This window comes from Salvelinus alpinus, chromosome 9, assembly GCF_045679555.1.
Source record: "Salvelinus alpinus chromosome 9, SLU_Salpinus.1, whole genome shotgun sequence".
In the NCBI taxonomy this organism is placed as follows: Eukaryota; Metazoa; Chordata; class Actinopteri; order Salmoniformes; family Salmonidae; genus Salvelinus; species Salvelinus alpinus.
Genome location: NC_092094.1, coordinates 47,456,747 through 47,473,821, shown reverse-complemented (window position 1 = coordinate 47,473,821; position 17,075 = coordinate 47,456,747).

Here is a 17,075-nt window from a genome sequence, read left to right as displayed (position 1 = left end):
TGCTTCCAATGACTGGAACGAACTGCAAAAATCTCTGAAGCTGGAGACTCTTACCTCCCTTATTAGCTTTAAGCACCAGCTGTCAGAGCAGCTCACAGATCACTGCACCTGTACATAGCTCATCTGTAAATAGCCCATCCAATCTACCTCATCCCCATACTGGATTCATTTATTTATTTATTTATCATGCTCCGTTGCACCCCAGTATCTCAACTTGCACGTTCATCTTCTGCACATCCTACCATTCCAGTGTTTAATTGCTATATTGTAATTACTTTGCCACCATGGCCTATTTATTGCCTTAACTCTCTTATCCTACCTCATTTGCACAAGCTGTATATAGATTTTTGCTACTGTATTATTGATTGTATGTTTGTTTATTGCTTGTGTAACTCTGTGTTGTTGTATGTGTCGAACTGCTTTGCTTTATCTTGGCCAGGTCACAGTTGCAAATTAGAACTTGTTCTCAGCTAGCCTACCTGGTTATATAAAGTTTAAATTAAAATAAAGAATAAAAAAAGGTACAGAAAACATAAATAGTTGCCAGAGCTACAAAAGATCAAAATGAGACCAGACAATAACTAGGTAAGATACTAAATTGAGAGAGTGGTGCCATTTTGGAATAACACTTCAGAACAACTCGGGATAACTATCTTAGTTTTGCGACGGAAACAGGGGAAACTAACACTAAACACGAATTGCCTTGCAGAGGTGAAGAGCACACCTCCCGGTACCAATTGCAGATTGTCTAGGAGAGGAGAAACCACTCCCCCTCCAATACAGCCACTGACTATAAAAAACAACAACAGTCACAAATTGCCCTGCACCTTAATCCTGGTTGATATGTCAACAGTCATCTCCAGGTTATGAGCAGTCAGCAGTTCACACACCAAGTAGGCTTCTGGGAAGACAGACAGCACTTAAATTAGATTGCCCTAGCTAATGAAAGACAGTACTAGACAACAGATTAAGACAAAAATAATTATAATTCCTGGAGATATCAGGAGTCCTCTAGCACAATGAAGCACAATTAGCACTTCCAACAATTAGCACTTGCCTATTATTTGAGTTGGGTTGTGAAAATGTCAGCAAAAGAACTTATAAAAATGTATTAAACGATTGACAATTGTTTTGGTAATACAATTATTACACATGACAAGAAAAAGCATATTTCACACTTGACGCCTAGAAAGAGGAGAGTATTTCAGTGTTGCTGTATGCATGTTAATCATAATGCAGAGAGAACTAAAGCACGGATGGATGACACAAAGAAGAAAGTTGCCTTTTTTCCCCAACAATCCTATTAAAATCCATTCCATCTCAACGGTTTACAGTGGGAGTGAGAGAATCAAGCCGGCTGAAATCGAAACACAGCCGGCTACACGCCGAAGAAATTCAACCAACGTGTTGGGCAGTCGCTACATCATTGTATGGGCCTACATGTTTTCTCACGTAATACCTTGAATCACAGTCGTCAGGACATAGTCATCTTCTCCCATGGATACCAACGACCTTTTGTGAACTACTCTCCCCTGGCAGAATAGCAAAAAAATACATAACTTTGGATTTCATGATTGTGTGTTTTAAATGATGCCGCTATAGCCATATCCTCAAGTCCTGGAATCATAAAAATCTGTTCACAAGCCAAAAAGCACATAACTCTCTGAGATAACTCTCTGAGATGGAAAATGGAGGAGGTAGAGTGAATTTGTTGCTAATTGCTTTGGCTGCTTTGCATCTTATACAATCCTCTGCCAATAGTGTCAGGCTCAGGAGAAGACCCAGATGCAGACAGAGTCAAAGTAACAAAAGTTTATTACAAAAACAAGGGGGTCAAGGGCAGGCAGAGGTCAGTAATCCAGAGCAGAGTCTGAAAGGTACAGAACAGCAGGCAGGCTCAGGGCAGGCAGAACGGTCAAAACTGGGAAAATTAGAAAACAGGAACTAGAGAAAGACAGGAGCACAGGAAAAGGTAGGCTTGACGAAACAAAACGAACAGAGGTTTAAATGCACTGGGGATAATGGGGAAGATGGGCGACACCTGGAGGGGGGTGTACAAAGCACAAAGACAGGTGAAACAGATCAGGGTGTGACAAATAGTGTATTTGGAAGAAAAATAAGGTGTTTAAAAAAAGCACTGGAGAAATTAAAGAGAAAGACATAAATAGACACCAGAGAGAAATGAGAGTGAAAAAAGAGAAAGCAGGCCCTGGATGATAACAGCAAGAATGCAAAAAAGGAGGAGACATGGAGCTATAAAACAGGAAAGAATGATGGATGGCAGGGTTTGACCTGGCCGAGATCGAGACACACCTTCACAGTCTTGCTAGTGCAGGAGTGAAATGGGGATCCTCTGTAGTTGTAACGGTTTTCTTCCATTGGTGAAGGAGAGGACCAAAATGCAGCGCGGCTAGTGTTCAACATATTTAATAAAGAATGTGTGAACACTACAAACAACAAAAACAATAAATGTGAAAACCGAAAACATCTGGTGCAGAACACAAACACAGAGACAGGAAACAATCACCCACAAAATCCCAACACAAAACAAGCCTCCTATATATGATTCTCAATCAGGGACAACGATTGACAGCTGCCTCTGATTGAGAACCATATTAGGCTGGACACAGAAACAGACAAACTAGACACACAACATAGAATTCCCACCCAGCTCACGTCCTGACCAACACTAAACAAGCAAAACACATAAGAACTCTGGTCAGGACGTTACAGTACCCCCCTCCTGAGGTGCGGACTCCGAACGCACCCCTAAAACTCAAGAGGAGGGTCTGGATGGGCATCTGTCCGCGGTGGCGGCTCCGGCCTGAGTGGCAGCTCCGGCCTGAGTGGCAGCTCATGACTGGAGGGCAGCTCATGACTGGAGGGCAGCTCGTGACTGGAGGGCAGCTCGTGACTGGAGGACAGCTCGTGACTGGAGGACAGCTCGTGACTGGAGGGCAGCTCGTGACTGGAGGGCAGCTCGTGACTGGAGGGCAGCTCATGACTGGAGGGCAGCTCATGACTGGCTGGTGGCTCTGGCAGCTCCTGACTGGCTGGCGGCTCTGGCAGCTCCTGACTGGCTGGCGGCTCTGGCAGCTCCTGACTGGCTGGCGGCTCTGGCGGCTCCTGACTGGCTGGCGGCTCTGGCGGCTCCTGACTGGCTGGCGGCTCTGGCGGCTCCTGACTGGCTGGCGGCTCTGGCGGCTCCTGACTGGCTGGCGGCTCTGGCGGCTCCTGACTGGCGGACGGCTCTAGCGGCTCCTGACTGACGGACAGCGCTGGGCAGGCAGACAGCGCTGGGCAGGCAGGCAGCTCAGACAGCGCTGGGCAGGCAGGCAGCTCAGACAGCGCTGGGCAGGCAGACAGTTCAGACAGCGCTGGGCAGGCAGACAGTTCAGACAGTGCTGGGCAGGCAGGCAGCTCAGACACTGGCTGCGCTGGAGAGGAGGAAGGCTCTGACAGCGCTGGACAGGTGGGAGCAACTGGAGAGAGAAAACGGAGAGACAGCCTGGTGCGGGGGGCTGCCACCGGAGGACTGGTACGTGGAGGTGGCACCGGAAAAACCAGACCGTGAAGGAGAACACGCGCTCTTGAGCACCGAGCCTGCCCAACCTTACCAGGTTGAATGGTCCCCGTAGCCCTGCCAGTGCGGCACTGGGCTATGCTGGCGAACCGGGGACACCATTTGTAAGGCTGGTGCCATGTACGCCGGCCCGAGGAGACGCACTGGAGGCCAGATGCGTTGGGCCGGCTTCATGACACCCGGCTCGATGCCCAACCTAACCCGGGCCAGTGCGGCAAGGTGGAATAGCCCGCACTGGACTAAGCACACGTACTGGGGACACCGTGCGCTTTACCGCATAACACAGTGTCTGACCAGTACGACGCCCTCTCACTCCACGGTAAGCACGGGGAGTTGGCTCAGGTATCCTACCCGGCTTTGCCACACTCCGCGTGTGCCTCCCCCAAGACATTTTTGGGTCTGACTCTCGGGCTCCCAACCGCGTCGCCGCGCTGCCTCCTCATACCAGCGCCTCTCTGCCTTCGCTGCCTCCAACTCCGCCTTGGGACGGCGATATTCCCCTGGCTGAGCCCAGGGTCCTTTGCCGTCCAGGATCTCCTCCCAAGTCCACGAATCCTGTGTCCTCGGTCTCTGCTGCTGCTGCTGTCTGTTCCCACTCTGCTTGATCCTTTTTTGGTGGGTGTTTCTGTAACGGTTGTCATAATCTTCCTCCTCCTCGGACGAGGAGAGGCGAGACGGATTGGACCAATACGCAGAGTGGGTAGTGCTCATGATAATTTATTAAATCGAAACTGAACACTAACATGAAACAAAATAACAAAATTAATACAACCGACAACAGTCCCGTGTGGCACGAATACAAACACGGAAACAAACACCCACAAAACATACGTGAAACCCAGGCTGCCTAAGTATGATTCTCAATCAGGGACAACGATTGACAGCTACCTCTGATTGAGAATCATACCAGGCCGAACACAAAAATCCCAACATAGAAAATCAACCATAGACAAACCCACCCAACTCACGCCCTGACCAAATAAAATAAATACCAGACAAAAGAAAACAGGTCAGGAACGTGACAGTAGTTGAGCGGGCACCTGGGTGCCGGGACCGGCCACGTCTTTGACCACGTCTTTGCTGCTAGATCGTTCCATGTGCTTGTTTTTTTTTTGGGGGGGGGGGGTTGACTGGTGCGTACGACTACCACAGTGCTACATTGTGTGGCTACGGATTGGATAATAAGACGCCTTGGAGGTACGTCAGTCCACCATTCAGTCAGTCAGGTTAAATTCAAAAGGTATTTTCTTAAAATTTTGACAAGGGGGGTGTTAGAGGTGGGGAGGCTCATTGTACTCAAAACTATCAAATGTTTACATTTGAAAAAAATGGTTTTGATTTTAAGGGTAGGTAGCATAAACGTAACCACATAAGAAGTTCCAATGCAAAGTTAAGTCCCTTTTCTGTTTTTCTAGATATCACAGAAAACGAATCAGAATTCAGAAGAATGCCGAAGTCGTGTCGGAAAGTGTTTTTGCGGGTGTGACGTAATATGGAGGTCCTGGCAAGCCAGCATATTCCCTATAATGTAAACTCCAACTGAAATAACAAAAATAAACACAACATGCAACAATTACAGTTACAGTTCAAATAAGGAAATTTGTCAATTTAAATAAATGCAATAGGCGCTAATCTATGGATTTCACATGACTGGGTATACAGATATGCATCTGTTGGTCATAGATACCTTAACAAAAACGTAGGGGGTGTGGATCAGAAAACCAGTCAGTATCTGCTGTGACCACCATTTTCCTCATGCATCATGACATCTCCTTCGTATAGAGTTAATCAGGCTGTTGACTGTGGCCAGTGGAATGTTGTCCCACTCCTCTTCAATTACTGTGTGAAGTTGCTGGATATTGGAACACGCTGTCGTACTTGTTGATACAGAGCATCCCAAGATTGCTCAATGGGTGACATGTCTGGTGAGTATGTAGACAATTGAAGAACTGGGACATTTTCAGCTTCCAGGTATTGTGTACAGATACTTGTGACATGACATGGGGCTGTGCATTTTTTGCATTCATGACTACTGGTTTCAATGACATTTTCAGCCAACTTACAAGCAAGTACTATGAACGTATCGTTACAAATCAATTCCAAGGTCTGTCACGACTTCCGCCGAAGTTTGTTTCTCTCCTTGTTCAGGCGGCGTTCGGCGGTCGGCGTCACCGGTCTTCTAGCCATCATCGATCCACTTTTCATTTTACATTTGTTTTGTTTTGTCTTGTCTTCCCACACACCTGGTTTCAATTCCATCATTACATGTTGTGTATTTAACCCTCTGTTCCCCCCATGTCCTTGTCCGTAATTGTTTGTTGTAGTGCATGTGCACGTTTATCTGGTGTGCGACGGCTTTTGTACCCATTGATTGTTTGTTCTGTTTCCGGTGTTTTTTTATTATTAAACTGCTCCGTTGTAAACACAGTTTTTGCTCTCCTGCGCCTGACTTCTCTGCCGCCAGTACGCACCCCTTACAAGGTCGCTCTCCAACTAGCCTGCTAACATTAGGCCTACTAGCATGCTAACTTTAGCCCTACCAGCCTGCTAACGTTACGTTAGCACTGCATGAGTTAGCCAGTTGCTATCAACGCCTAGCTTACAGCTACATTACAGTAAACCAATGTTTTGGAAATACACAATGCCATTAACCAGTTATCAAAGAATGTTAGCTATATGCAGTTATCTTAGCCATCAAGCTAGCCAGCCAGCTAACGTTAGCTATTTAACAAAGTAGCTATTACCCTAGCTAGCCTAGCCAACCACCACCATTATGGTCGGCAAGCCAGAGCCCAACAAGTGCAGACCAGCTAGTACACAATTAACATAAGCGCAGATCAAAAGCAAAGAGAGAATAGAGACTTACAGATTGACAGCTAGGTCCCATCCCAAGAGTGCAGGCTGAGTTAGCCACCAAAGTGAAGGGGAGGCAGGCACTTCACTGGGCCGAGGGAGAGTCAGTAAGGGAAATCCAACAGTTATATAGTGAGAAAAATCCAAAATAGATACACTACCGTTCAAAAGTTTGGGGTCACTTAGAAATGTGCTAGTTTTTGAAAGAAAAGTTTTAAAAAATGGTCCATTTAAAATAACATCAAATTGATCTGAAATACAGTGTAGATAATGCTGTGTACTACACCCTTCACAGAACAGCACAAACTGTATCTAACCAGAATAGAAAGAGGAGTGGGAGGCCCCGGTGCACAACTGAGCAAGAGGGCAATTACATTAGTATCTAGTTTGAGAAACAGACGCCTCACAAGTTCTCAACTGGCACCTTCATTAAATAGTACTCGCAAAACACCAGTCTCAATAGTGAAGAGGCGACTCCGAGATGCTGGCCTTCTAGGCGGAGTTGCAAAGAAAAATACGTATCTCAGACTGGCCAATAAAAAGAAAAGATTAAGATGGGAAAAAGAACACAGACACTGCACAGAGGCACTCTGCCTAGAAGGCCAACATCCCGGAATCGAACTTTTCACTGTTGACGTTGATACTGGTCTTTTGCGGGTACTCTAGGGAAGGTCAGTGTTTTATTGCTTCTTTAATCAGGACAACAGTTTTCAGCTGTGCTAACATAATTACAAAATGGTTTTCTAATGATCAATTAGCCTTTTAAAATGCTAAACTTGGATTAGCTAACACAACATGTCATTGGAACACAGGAGTGATGGTTGCTGATAATGGGCCTCTGTACTCCTATGCAGATATTCCATAAAAAATCAGCCGTTTCCAGCTACAATAGTCTTTTACAACATTAACAATGTCTACACTGTATTTCTGATCAATTTTATGTTATGTTAATGCACCAAAAATTTTGCTTTTCTTTCAAAAACAAGGACATTTCTAAGTGACCCCAAACTTTTGAATGGTAGTGTATATTCCAAATGTCAGTCAGCTAGTGTGCTAGCACTAAGTCAAGGTGGAAAAAGTTACAAAACTTCCGTAGCCTATTTCACAGAGAAATTGCAGAAAAGTTAACAAAACTAAAATTTTAACAGACCAGGTACTATGTAATTAGAGCAAGCAGGTATAATTTTCTATTTAGTTTTGAGTCCACGGCAATAAGACACCAGCGACTGCCATGCTAACGGATTCCCACTACATAACACAGCCACAAAGTCTGAAGAGCATGAGGATGCTGCATGGACGCACGTTCCCCATCTGTTCCTTTTTTACATCACACTTCCTCATGATTGGTGGATTATAATTCACCACCGCCAACACTTGGTGTGGACTGTAATTAATTACATGCAAGCATGGCTAGTTGTTAATGTTTGCCAGCTTGATCTAGCATACGAACTCGGTAGCACAGAGTAGATTCTCCATATGACGTTGAGAAATAGTGTATTGTTGGAAATAGGTTAATACATATGTAATAACCCTAAAACCTAACTATGTTTGTAGTTATAGGTGACCAGATTGTTACTACAACTAAGTTACTAACTCTTTGATCACTCTGTGTTGTTACTTTGGTGAGTAAAAACTCATGCTTCCTACCCTTTAACCAAGAACATCTCCATCTCATCTACAATCCTTCACTGTCACAACTCTCTCTAAGTGTCATTCTCTCTCAGCTTCATGTAGAACTAAAAGAAGACTGTCTGGGTCCTGGTTCTCCCCATGTGCATTGTACCCTCAGAACAGCGGGGTTAAAGACGGGTGGAGGGGCGCCAGCTGTAAATATCACCCACAGCCCTGGTGCTTGCTGCCAGCCTGTACCCAGTGATGCGCTAATCTAGACCCCGTGATGGAGAGACAGCTGCCTTACCCGTTTCTCAGTACCCAACACCCAGCCCTGCACGGCTCCTTCAAACCATGAGGCACTCATTAAGAGGCTACTTCAGCAAAGCAAATGATTAATGGAGGGTTTTAAATGTCGGAATAATGTTGGAAAATTGTGAAAATATGCGCTACTATGGGTTTGTAGGTTACCACATTCCAGTGTTCTGTAGTGGTTGACCAACTGAGTGGTATTGAGGACCAAATTATGCATAAGCTACAATGCATTACATCATGCTCTCCTGAACTAAACATTCTCAGGCAGGACCTCAATATGGAGTTCCCCAGAAAAGGTCCTAGATTTCCATTATCATTGGCCAATAATTAGGCTATATCAGTAACACATATAAGCTTGATTTTGTGCTCACAACATCCAACATTGTACTCACAACATCTAACAGCCTCTGGCGCTACTATCTTCCAGGGCACCCAGTAGAATACATAGAGCATTGTTCTCCTTCCCTGCTTCCCACCTCCACTGAATCCTAGCAGTGGAGTCATTTATCAAGGGATTCAAGAATAATTGTTATTTTTTATCCACAATTAAGTCACTTGACCTCTAATGATAGATTGTAGCAATCTCTAAGCTTTACTGTTAAAAGGATAGTTTGGGATATTGGCATGGAGGCGCTTTATCTACTTTCCCCAGAGTCAGATGAACTTGTAGATACAATTTATATGTGTCTGCGTCCAGTATGAAGGAAGTTAGAGGTAGTTTCGCGAGCCAATGCTTACCAGCGTTAGCGCAATGACTGGAAGTCTGTTTCCATACACTTCCAGTCATTGCGCTAACACTAGCTAGCAATTGCGCTAACGCTAGTTAGCAACTTCCTTCAAACTACATGCAGAGACATAAAAATGTTTTATCTGACTCTGGGGAAAAAGATAAAAAGGCCTCATTGCCAAAATCCCGAACTGTCTCTTTAAATTGCCTTGATATTAGCCTGTAAATGCTCGGACACACCAATAGTGTTTGCCGGCCGAGAGTACTTAGCACCTCTGAAGAGAGTGCCGGCTGTAATTTGCGAACCAAGTGCAAACCGATCTAGATGTAGAATTTGCTAAAACGTTAATTTTAAAACTTTTAAACGAAATTGGGATCTTGAACGTTAAGAAAGAAATGCTCATTTGTTTTTTCCCTCACAAAATTTAAATCACAGTGCAGGTATTACAAAACATAATTTTACACTGTGAGATACAGCTTTTGATTGCCAATAGATAGGCCTAGTGCATGGTTCTGACTGCCTGTCTATACTGTGGCCCTCCCTTTTCTCTCTGTCCCTCACGAGCTCGCTATGAAAGATGTGTGTTTGTGTTCTCGGAAATACGGCAACTAATCAGTGTCCTCTGTTCCAAAAATACTGAATCTTAGGAGTCGTACTGGAATCGAATTGTGACACAGAAATGGGAGTCGACACCGGGAGTCGACGTGCAAGACGTCGAGGAATCAATTATTTTGGAGTTGACTCTACACAACTACTGTTAAAACTTTTAAACGAAATTGGGATCCTGAACGTTAAGAAAGAAATGGTAATTCGTTTTTTCCTTCACAATATTTAAATCACAGTGCAGGTATCACAAAACATTATTTTACATTGCTAGATACAGCTTTTGATTGCCAATAGATAGGCGACACCGGGAGTTGACTTGCAAGGAGTCGACTTTCCACAATTACATCATCATCGTTAATAGTTGTACAAATGGCAGAGAAAGGAAAGCAACAGCAGCAATGTCCTGCATGGCAATACTTTGAAAAGTAAAATGAAATGCAAACTTTGCATGGTGGAATTGGGGAACAGTAATGGTAGTACAGGTGCAATACTTAACCATCTGAAAGGGATGCACCGTGAGACCCAAACTGTTGCTGCCAGCAGTGCAGCTGCATTGTGAATTCACATGAAATTCTATGCATTTTTCTTATCGTTTCAAAACCTTAACAAAAATGTTACATTTGTCACATCTCTATCCTGGATATAAAAACGCCAGCTGCTTCAGTTTTATACTCTTGCAGTTGTATGAAAATGCAACCTTTGGCTGAGTAAAAACCCCATTGGAGATAAAACAGTTCAGCAGGTGTTTGCCATTGCTATTTTATCGGCTGGGGAACAGCTTGACAGTGTGAGCGTGAATACATGCAAGAGCCTAGTTATGCGCCGTCGGAGCCGAGGGCACTCTCTCACTGACCCAATTTGTCATTCTGCTCCTGAGTCAGACTCTACAGACGAGTGGTGAGGGAGATGACTAACCGCCCATTCTGACAGACCCTGCCACAGACACTTGTCTTTGGGTTGTCTCCCCTCTGGGGACAGACATGAGGGAGCAATGATGATTCGGTTTGCTCACTGCTCCTTGTGCATGACAGCATAGGAAGGGTTTCTTATGTAGTCAATGTCCTTGGAGGGAGAGTGTCACAGAGGATACTTTAGGACATGCCATGGCTTTAATTCACAAAGCTCCTCTCTACTGCTGAATGATAGAAAAGCAGAGAACAAGACACTTCCTTGACACCAAATCCATTGCTACAAACGTTTGAGTGTGAATGGGTACCAATCAAATCTTGACGGATTAATTCAACCAAAGGAAAATGTTTCAATACCAAAATGTATAAATCAATCTTGCAGGCTATAAGTGAAGTGGTGTGAGAAGTTAACACTAACAGCAATCTGGAGGATTCCTTCACGGGCTTGATTCTCCAAATCTTTGACAACCCAATGGTTTCTGTTTAATCCTTGAAACACATTGCATACACTGTCTCTGCCACACATGGACCCGTTCTTTGCCTCTGGCCATTTCAATATTTGAACAGTGTAGAATATAGCCTAGTAATGGCTCAGGGAAGACAATTGTACACTCTGGTAACTCTGAGAAAAAAAATACAGATACTGACCAAAACCATTATGCCATAGGCTGTATTAAAAACAGAGATAGGCTTTATATTCTCCAAGCCTTAGGCATGAATTAAAGTGTTGACTGCCAATATTTTCCTTTCCTTTTTCACTTCACATGTGCCATTTTAATTGCTCCACAAATTCCAAGTGGCACGTGTCTCTTTGCTGTCTGACTTAAATCCCCAGCTAAGCGAGTCTGGGATTCGAAGGTGACAGGCCTCACAGAGAAACTCCCATCGGGTTGTGCTTGAGATGGACACAAATGCTAAACGAAGAAGAAATCTTGAAGACAATTTCACAATAAAAAGGTTTAAACTGTATAATGTCCTCAAATCTAGGTCAAGGTACCTTTTTTCCATACAAAAAAAATCTATAAAAGACGGACCACACAAATAAGAGTCTTTGTTTAAGAATTGGATGTGAGGTGTCGCTCTGACACCTTTGAACAGGGATTTACGGATTAGGCCTCGGCTACACCTTTCAGAGAGACTGGTAATGAAATCAGTATGAAAGCAATGCGATAGTTTTGTTTATTCAACTGAATTAACCACACAAATATTTCAACATTTGTGTTGAATAGCCAGTTGATTTTCTGTTTGTTTCAATTGTTTCATCCACCAAGGCCTTTGCAAATCGGCTTGATGTCACGAATCTTGCCAGTGAGGGCTTAAGAATCACGACACAATGAATATGTAAATAATATGCTGTACCAAATCTCTTGCTGCAGCAGAGTGTAAATGTGGGATTGAGGGAAAGCGTGGAGAAAATAAACATGTTGGACAAAGAGCACAACAGTACTCAGTGATGCCTAAGAGTCTCTACGTGTCAAACACAAACTGTTGCGGATGAACAGAGGACCCTCCCTTGCTCCACATTTCCATCTAGGTTTGAGAAAGGCTCACAGAAAGGGTCACCCCAAATAGATCTTCAAAGGGCTTGTCCAAATGTAACAATACCCATTGCCAAGGGAAGCTTTGTGTTCCTGTAACTCTACAGTGCATGGGGAATAATGACTCCAACAGAGGTGCTGCTGCTGTTTATGTAAGAAGTGTGCTGGGACAGTGTCCTTCCATAATGTCGTCTTCTCCATCTTTCTCTCCTTATCTGCAGTCTTCTGTTAAGGTTTCACAGCATTTGTCTCTCTGTCCTTGGTCCGTAGATTGGAGATTGTTCCTCTTCTGTGCACCTATGGTGACTAAGGCCACTATCTTAGCACAAACACCTGTCTTTAAGGCCCCCATATTGGCTCCTGGGCCAATCCCTTTCAATGCACCCAAAGGAAGAATTGGTAGCAGCCAGATGAAACTGTAATGAAAAAAAGCTTCACACCTTTGCTCTGGGGGGGGGGGAAATACCAAGGTCTTGAATTGCGTGATACACCCCTTCAAAAGGGAGGAGCACCGAACAAACTTTCACAGGCAAGAGGATGAATATGTTAACCTCACTGGTGCTGAGGTTTATATTCTCAGACTCTTTCACTGGGCACTCCAGCACGAAATTGCAGCCTCTGGAGCATATCGGAGAGGAAAATGCACATGGTGAATTAATTGCCCAGCGATGCAGGAAGATTTGAACAACAAAAGGGCCAAAAAAAATGTGACAAAGAAAGCGAGAGGAAAATATAAGAACATAATTAATTCCATGCAGGGCCACTGGACACAGTGATAATTTAATATATCATTACATTCCCCTGGACCTAAACCATTGCTCTCAAAAATGTATACTGTGATTTTAGCCACCGCTTTTCCAAAATTAACTTGGATTCTGAAAATAATGGCACTGGGAAATTTTGCCAAACAAATCTATTAAATGACTGAGTAGATTAAAGTAAACAGGGATTTTGAAAGAAAATAGTTAAAATGACACGGAGCCAATTTTAACATGTAATGCACTTCTCTTGACAAATATGGCACAACCTTAAAAACCCTTGGTGATAGGCTCAGCACATGAATAACTTCTAGAATTTAAAGTGTAGCCTCACTACACTTCAGCTAACATTTACTTGGGCTACATTGGCTTAAACCCTGTTTATGCCTGAATGAGCATCAGGTCAGAGAGACACTTTGACCTCATACTAGCTAACCTGTTCACCTGAACACGGGCTTGATAATTAGTTGACATTTTAAATCAGCTGTAGATTAGTTCAAATACATGGAATGGCTGGGGGACAACATTAATTGAGAGAGAGAGAGAGAGAGAGAGAGAGAGAGAGAGAGAGAGAGAGAGAGAGAGAGAGAGAGAGAGAGAGAGAGAGAGAGAGAGAGAGAGAGAGAGAGAGAGAGAGAGAGAGAGAGAGAGAGAGAGAGAGAGAGAGAGAGAGAGAGAGAGAGAGAGGAGAGAGAGAGAGAGAGAGAGAGAGAGAGAGAGAGAGAGAGAGAGAGAGAGAGAGAGAGAGAGAGAGAGAGAGAGAGAGAGAGAGAGAGAGAGAGAGAGAGAGAGAGAGAGAGAGAGAGAGAGAGAGAGAGAGAGAGAGAGAGAGAGAGAGAGAGAGAGAGAGAGAGAGAGAGAGAGAGAGAGACTTTTTTTTGTTGACTTTTTGTCTTTCTTTATTGAAACATTCTCATTTCATTTAACACTCACCCCCCCCTAAAAATAAAAAAACAAAAATATATCCTGTACTGCATACATGTACCATACTCACCTTTCCATCTACCACATGATACAAACCAACATCACCATACACAAAAACAATACCCTCTCCTACAACCGTATATCCAAAACATCTTCCCCAGCAATACAGACAGCCCCCCCAACACACCATATCTCCTCAAACATCTCCACACATTTGATCAGTTTATAGAACTCAAACTCAACCCTAAGGCGCGCAGAGACCATCCCATTAAACAATAGTAAAGGGTCTGTTATCCCCCCACCTTTGACCCTGTTTCTCCTTGTTAGCCAAATAGCTAATTTTGCCTGAGCAAACAGAAAATTCAACAAAACACATTTTTCTTTCTCCTTACTCGAATACCTGTATCCCATTATAAACATCCCAACAGCAAAAACCACCCCCAACCTCTCACACAGACATTCCAACAGAGACATTAATGGCATTAACCTGGTGCACACAGAAAACACATGAATCACAGTTTCATTCATTTGACAGAAAGGACACCCCTGCCCAATTCCCGGATCAACACGTGCCAACCAGCTGTTAGTGGCCAGGGCTCCATGAAGAACCCTCCACTGGAGGTCCCCTGACCTCTTTGGTACTGGGGGTTTGTAGAGCGCCCTCCATCTAAAACCCACCATACTCTCCGCCCCACATACCCCCTGCCACTGATGTGCCTTCACTCCTGTTAGACTTCTAATGTTCCTAACCTTAACGCAGAGGTTGTAGAGAGCTTTACCTCCCACCCCCTCAAATTCCCCCAGGCTCGGAGTGTTAAAATCTAACAAGTCCTCCAGACCCCCTTGCCAGTCTCCAGTCTCTGCCGTCACCTGCAGTGGCGGAAACATTGGTGGCCCCTCTCCCTTTGGCCTCTCAAACACCCCCCTTACCTGCTCAGACAGTGCCTCCTGGACCTCCTCCAGGAATCTCTCCAACAGTCTAAGAGACGTTATTCCTGTTTGTTGCGCCAAGACCTCCGGGGTTTTCCACCCCTCCTCTCCCAGCAGTCTCAGGTCACCTAGCCTTCGTAAACCCCCTGCCATCAGTTGCCTCTGCAGGGTGGCAAACTGAACCGATCTCAAAGGGATGGCTGGGTTGTGGAAAATAGGCTCCTCCCACACCCACTGCCCAGGCTCCACACCCCCTTCTCGTATGGGCCTTAGCAGCTGCCAGGCCCTCAGTACCGCAGAGTAAAACTCTGAGAGACCTGCTGTACTCAGCCTCTCCAGCTTCATGAGGAACAGCTGCCGGTCCAACCCTAATCCACCAGCTCTCCTCAGCAGTGCGCATGCTGGTTCCCTCCAGCCAACATCGGTATGATACAGCAGTCTCTGCACCGCCTTTAGCCGGAAAGCAGCCATCCTGCTCTCCAGTTCCACCAGGCCCTGTCCTCCTTCGTGGATGGTCATGTACAACACTGCTGCCTTCAGCCAGTGATGTCCCGACCAAAAGAAATCCACCAGCTTGCGTTGCAGGTCTGCAAGCAGACCGGCGGGGGGGTTGAGGACAGCCAGTTTATGCCACAAGGAAGATGCCACCAGGTTGTTAATTATCAGCACCCTCCCTCTATATGACACTTGGGATAGGAGCCACCTCCACCTGGCCAGTCTTGACACCACTGCCTGTGACAGCCCCTCCCAGTTCTTCCTGACCCACCTCTCCGAGCCCAGGTACACCCCCAACACTTTAAGCCCTTCACAACCCCACTGCAAACCCCCTGGAAGCAGAGGAGGAGCCCTATCCCCCCATGCCCCACATAACAGAGCTTTGCTCTTTCCCCAGTTTACCTTAGCTGATGAAGCTCCCTCGTACACCTTCAGACTGGTCTCTAGTTCCTGCATATCTTGCCCATCCCTGACCATCACAGAAACATCATCTGCGTATGCTGAGACTGCTATTCCTGTCACCACACCCATGCCTGTCCAGCACACTCCCTGCAGTCTCCTGCGTAGCAGTCCTAAAAAAGGCTCAATGGCTAGTGTGTATAGCTGCCCAGATAGAGGGCATCCTTGTCTAATGCCCCGTCTCACCCAGACTGGCCTACTGAGCCCCCCTCCCACCTTAACCATACATGACACCCCAGCATACAACAGCTTCACACAGGTCACAAAACTCTTCCCAAACCCAAACACAGACATCACATTAAACAGATACTCATGATCCACTCTATCAAAAGCCTTCTCTTGATCTAAAGAGACCAGTCCAAAGTTCACATTAGAACCTCTCGACAAGTCCAACATGTCCCTAATCAAGAACAAGTTGTCCGTGATTGAGCGTCCCGGTACACAATATGTCTGGTCCTTGTGTATTATAGAGTCCAGATGGGACTTCAGTCTGTTAGAGAGGACCTTGGCAAAAATCTTGTAGTCCGCACAGAGTAATGCCACAGGCCTCCAGTTCTTAAGTTCACACAAGTCCCCTTTTTTGGGCAGGAGAGTCAGAGCCGCCCGACGGCAGCTCATCGGCAACTCTCCTACCCCGATGCATTCACGCAAGACGCAAAAGAAGTCCTGTCCAATTATTCCCCAGAATTTTTTGTAAAACTCCACTGGGAGTCCATCGACCCCCGGTGCACGACCGGGGGACATCTGGGTTACGGCCTCTGCCAGTTCATGTGACAACAGAGGAATGTCCATTTCATCCCTCTGTGCCCGAGAGAGCTTAGGGAGTCCTGCGAACAAGACCTGAGCACACATAGGATCACACATTTCTGCCCTATACAATTCAGTATAAAACTCCACAGTCCGCTCCCGCATCTCCCCCACCACAGAGGTCACCCGCCCATCAGACAGCCGTAGACAATGCATACCCTTGGCTTCACTGCTCTGTCTTTCCAAACCAAAGAAGAAGGAGCTGGGAGCATCCATCTCCTTGAGCATGGAGAACCTAGCTCTTACAAGTGCTCCCTTTGCTTTAACCTGGAAAAAACTGCCCAGGTCCCTACGTAATTCGGCTAAATTAGCCTGGAGGCCTACATTGCCTTGCCCCACCATCTCTACCTCCATCTCACTAATACACCGCTCTAGTTCCCCCAATACTCTCCTAGCCTCTGATGATGAGAGAGCTGTGTACTGTTGACAGAAAAGCCGAATCTGCACTTTCCCCACATCCCACCATTGACTCAGAGACTCATACTCCTCTCTTCGCTGCCCCCACCTTTCCCAAAAGGTCTGGAAAACTGAGCAAAAAGTGGCATCTTGTAAGAGCTTTA